The sequence below is a fragment of the Anneissia japonica genome, unplaced genomic scaffold, assembly GCF_011630105.1.
Source record: "Anneissia japonica isolate Jap-2015-1 unplaced genomic scaffold, ASM1163010v1 scaffold2756_len2360902_cov194, whole genome shotgun sequence".
Taxonomy (NCBI): Eukaryota; Metazoa; Echinodermata; class Crinoidea; order Comatulida; family Comatulidae; genus Anneissia; species Anneissia japonica.
This window is the reverse complement of record NW_022719050.1, coordinates 1,046,847-1,052,004: the sequence shown is the minus strand read 5'-3', so window position 1 is coordinate 1,052,004 and position 5,158 is coordinate 1,046,847. Positions and strand designations below refer to the sequence as shown.

Below are 5,158 nucleotides of genomic sequence, written 5' to 3'. Positions count from 1 at the left end.
TCTAAAATCTTACAACTATTACCAATGTATTTTATTTAAAGGCTGGTATACTTATATCATATTGAAATATTCCACTAAAACCGGAGAACTTTCGTCCAAATTGCTACACATTGTCACTTTCCTTGCGAAATTGTTTACATTAGTTACCGAGTTTACAAGAATGTTTGTGATTGGCTAATAGCGTCTCATCAATGTTTAACAGGTATGGTAAGTGTGCTGTGATTGGGTACTGCTTTCGTGAACGACATTATTTTTTTTAAGATAAATTCTCATTTTTGGTTACAGTTTCCCCAAATTTACGATTGCCGACAATTATATTATGTTTCAATAAAATAGTATTGACATTTTTGTGCGAAAGTCAAGTAGCGCGGATCGGTGGGTCACAGAATTCGTAAACTAAGCCGATTTTGGAGCCTCAACCCACGGTCTATTTAGAGAACATAGATGTGTTTTACAAGCCATGTGCAAAGATGAAATGTACAAACACTGATGAACAACCAGGCACTGTCGGACCATGGTAATGGTAATGGTAATGGTGGGATATTTGTAGTGCGCCTTCCACAATAAAATCGTCTCAAGGCCCAGGCAGAACTCACACTCAAGCTCCTGGTCAAGTACCATATTTCCTTTTGTCATAACATTGATATAGATACACTACAGTCAACAATGCATCTTTTATGATCCAGATAATAAAAGAAAATAAAACAATAAAAAAAAGTAAGAGGCCTTTGCTGTTATTGGCATTTAAAGGGACACTGTGAGTGATCAAATGGTTCTAAATTCAGACAGGACTTGGCCTAGAAAAGATTGGCACTTGTGTAAAAAAAAAATAGTTCGGGTCGAAAATTTACTCGAAACTTAAAAAAAATTTTAGATTTTTAGTATTTATGTAGTTTATCGATGGAACAACAGTTTTATAAAATTCAATAATAAATTGTTTGTTGGTCTTTATTGTTTAGACAGATTTAACAGCTTATTTGAGTGTTGTTTACTCTTTAATCTAAAATCACTGATGTGGTTTCTCAACCCATCATTGAATTTTGCTGCACATGGCTCGGTGATACTCATGTAGTAAAAACATGTAATCCACATGAGATAGATTGCAGAAGGCTGTTCCTTATTCTCTGGATTGTGACAGATGGTTCAGATTTAAAATTCATGTTAAAAATTGATTTGTTAAAAAGCGACATGAGTCGCATATTTCTGTAAAATACTGATCCCCATATTTTTGGGTGACCGTATACTTTATGTGACCATCTGTTCAAAAACACTGAAAATCATACAAATTTATCATAAATGTCTAAACCCAACTTTGTTTACACTAAGGCTATGCTACTTAATATTAGAAATATAATTACAATCAAAGGAACAGCGGTCAAAAATTCCAAAGATTTCAAATACCTAGGTGTATGGAATACATGTGATAACATACACATAGGGGATCGCGAGCTTAAACATCGTGTATCAAGCGCACATGCTACCTTTGCAGAACATCGCCAGTTGCTTACCAACTCGAATATCCCTCTCAAACTAAGAATCAACTTAATGAATTCACTTGTTCATTCTAGACTGACATATGGCTGCCATGCCTGGAGACCCACTCAAACTGAAATAGACAAAATTGAATCAACCTATAACTTCTTTCTTCGAAACATGGTATATGACGGTTTCAAAAGGAAAAATCCTTACCCATCATCCGGCACATCCAATGAAAAGACTGAAATCGAATGGAGTTTCATTCGGACCAATAACGAGCTACACTCGATAACCAAAACTTCATCAATAAATGACTTCTATCAGGCTCAACAAATAAAGTGGTGCTCACACATTATCAGGCGTGGAAACAATCACCCTTGTAAAATGTTGGCATTTCATGTTACTAAGAATAAAAGAAAAGGTAGGTTAACATCCTTTATTCTTGATAAAGCCGTTAAGTTTTCTGGCGTGTCAAGAAGTCAGTTCATCAAAGATAGCTTCAATGGATGTTGTTAGCCTCTGGCTGACTGTTTACAAGGTATATTGTCTATTGATTTTCTTTTCTTTTCTTTTTATCCCTCACTGCATGACATTTGGACTGACTGCTTAGAAAGCCAAAGAATAAGTAAAAGGAATTGAAATAAAATGACTGGAAAGAAAGGAAAAAGGTAAGGAAAGCGGAAAAGAGAAAAAAAAAAAAGGAAAAGAAAGAGGCAAAGAAAAGCAAAGGACAAGTTAAGGAAAAGTAAAATAATATATTAAAGAAAGGAAAGAATAGAAAGGAACTTAAGAAAGGAAAGAAAAGGAAATAAATATTTAAATTGTCCTAAGAAAGAAAAAGAAAGAGAATAATTATATGAAAGAAAGATAAAGAAAGAAAAGAAAAGATAAGAACAGAAATAAGAAAGAAAAAGGAAAGTAAAGAATGAAACATAAGAAAGAAAAGGAAATTCAAGGACCCCTATGATAGGGTAAAAGAAAAAATAGAAAGAAAGAATGAAAGAAAAGAAAGAAACGAGAAGAAAGAAAACGAAAGAAAAGAAAAGTAAATATAAGGGGAAAAAAAGGAATGAAAAGAACGAATCATAAGAAAGAAAATGAAAGGATACTCAAGGACACCTATGAAAAGGTATAAGAATGAAATGGAAAAAATGAGAAGAAGGAATTATAAGAAAGGGAATAATTATATTGAAGGAAGGATAAAGAAAGAAAGATAAGAACAGAAAATATAAGAAAGAAAAAGGAAAGAAAAGAATGAAACATAAGAAAGAAAAGGAAAGGATATTCAAGAACACCAACGAAAGGTGTGAGAAAAAATAGAATGAAAGAAAAGTAAAGAAAGAACTAAAATCAAAAGAAAGAAAATGAAAGAAAAGAAAAGTAAATATGAGAAAGAAAAAGGAATGAAAAGAAGGAATTATAAGAAAGAAAAAGAAAGGTTATTCAAAGCAACCTAAGAAATGGTAAAAAGAAAGAAAAGGACAAGAAGGAATCAGGATATGAAAGAAACGATAAGATAAAATAAAATGAGATATGTATGAAAAAGCATAAGAAATGAAAAGGAAAGAAAAGAAATAAAGTAAATACAAGAAAAATCAAGGTTACATAGGAAACAAAGAAAAAGAAGAAAGATAAGGAAATATTACAAAGGTAATTTAAGCTAAAGAAGCAATGCATTAGGAGACATTAGAAAGAAAGGGGAAAGGAAAGAAAAGAAAAGGTAATTAAAAGGAAAAGAGAGACTAAAGAAAGAAAAGGTAGGTAAATAGGAATCACGGAAAGTTAAGGAAGCATAGAATGAAAGTAAAAGAGAAGATAAGTAAGTAATTAGACGGTTAGCTAATACTAAAATAGAAAACAAAAACAAGGAACGTGAAAGTGAAATATAAGGTCAGCTAACATATTTTTTCCCTCTAGGGACCTTCTTTTGTTTTGCACTGTTGAAGCTTGTCAACTACTGTGGTAGTCAATGACAGCCGCCACTTGTTCTGTTGATTCAGAACGGTTAAGAACTTTATTATTATCCACCACCCCCACAAACAAATTGAGGCTGGTGTAAAAAGTTAAATAAGGTTTTTATTTCAAAAACTAGAAAAACCAACAAATCTTATCTGTACCTTAATTTTCTATGTTGGAAAAGTGTGTAAAAATAAGAACATTTTGAGCCTGAAATGGGCAAAAAAATAACAACACTTAACCTGGGCAAAATTTTACTGGTTCTTATAAAAAAAAAATTGTAGATGCAATAAAATTACTGAACACCATCAATTTATATAAAAACTATTAAAATCTACTGAAATCATACAGCATACTAATGCTCTTTGCAGAGGCCTATTTCTTATATGCTAGTATTTTCTATAGTTATACAATTGGAATAAGGCAAAAATCTTGATCCTATTATTAAATACGATCAAATATTAGAGCAAAATATGTATGCTCCTATGTAACCACCTTATCTGTAATAACTTATCAGACAATTGTGATACCAAAATTAGTGCCATGCATTGTGTAGTGTTATCTGGTAAATTCTCTAAATGTTATGTTAAGGTCAAGCATTATTGTTCCATGTCATATATTGTAACCTTTAACAATAGTAATTTGTGGTGTAATTGGCGTACTGCTGTTACAGTGTAACAGTTTAATACTGTAGTCTGCTAAAATAATTTAGGTTACCTTAAGGCCTCCTGCCTGGCCGTAGGCCTACATCTAAATTTGTTCCTTGAGTCTTTAAAATAGGTCTAGAATATTCCTATTAAACGTTCAGTTTGTTGTGTTTATGAGGGTCCACTGATTCAATGAATTCCTTAATTGTTCATACTTATATTGAATTTGAAGTAACTTTCTTCGGGTTATAATTAAGCTTGTTTTACGAAATTAATTTTCAATTACAATTCAATATTTATTGCGGTGCGCGATGTATACGCGGTGACAAAAAAATGAGGATTTTCTTTTTGCACACGAACCTAAAAAAAATCAAGCCAAGCGTCCCCTAATAGAAAAATTAGTGGATGCTGGGGAATAGGCAACTAACATTGGGAGTTACAGTGATGACGTCACGATTGACTTATAATAATACTGTAATTACTGTCAACAACTGTCATACACGACTGATGTAGATTCATCTATCCAGGTTGACAATTTAATAAATATCAATTAAAACTTTATATCTCTGGATAAAGCAGAAAACCGTCCTACAATTAGCGTCCTGTGATATACACACATAGGCAAATAGATTATTAATAATTTATTTATAATGATAATAACAATAATACTAATATTAATAATAATAATAATAATAATAATAAATGATAGTATTAACAATAATAATAATAATGATAATGATAATAATGATAATATTTAATACATGAAAATAATAATAAAAATAATAATAATCAATCACACAATTACACTTATACTAATTATATTATGGCCTACATAGGCAAATAGATTAATGATGACAGTGATTAGTATGTGTGTACAGCAATACCAAGTACTGTCAAGAACCATCATATAATTAGCATCACAAGCTATACACAGGGCCTACTTAGGCAAATACATTAATACTAATATTTACAATGATAATAATTAATAATAATAAAATAATAATATATTTTTTTTATATACAAGATATATAGGTCTATATATATATATATATATAGGCCCCTATAATGAATTCTATATA

General features: G+C 31.0%; 1 protein-coding gene across 4 annotated transcripts in view; it reads right to left on the bottom strand.

The window, feature by feature from the left end:
* LOC117110779 (solute carrier family 49 member 4-like) overlaps positions 1–5,158 on the bottom strand; it is a 24,469-nt gene that overhangs the window by 18,836 nt on the left and 475 nt on the right. The window contains exons 2-3 of one of the 4 annotated variants that reach the window (XM_033253576.1): positions 1,690–1,879; positions 1,509–1,606 (exon numbers count right to left, since the gene is read on the bottom strand). The exons of 1 other annotated variant lie outside the window; for it this stretch is intronic. The gene's annotated coding sequence lies outside the window, so the exon portion shown is untranslated. The remainder of the gene's footprint in view (positions 1–1,508; positions 1,607–1,689; positions 1,880–5,158) is intronic. 2 more of the 4 variants (XM_033253578.1, XM_033253577.1) reach the window with 2 other exon arrangements.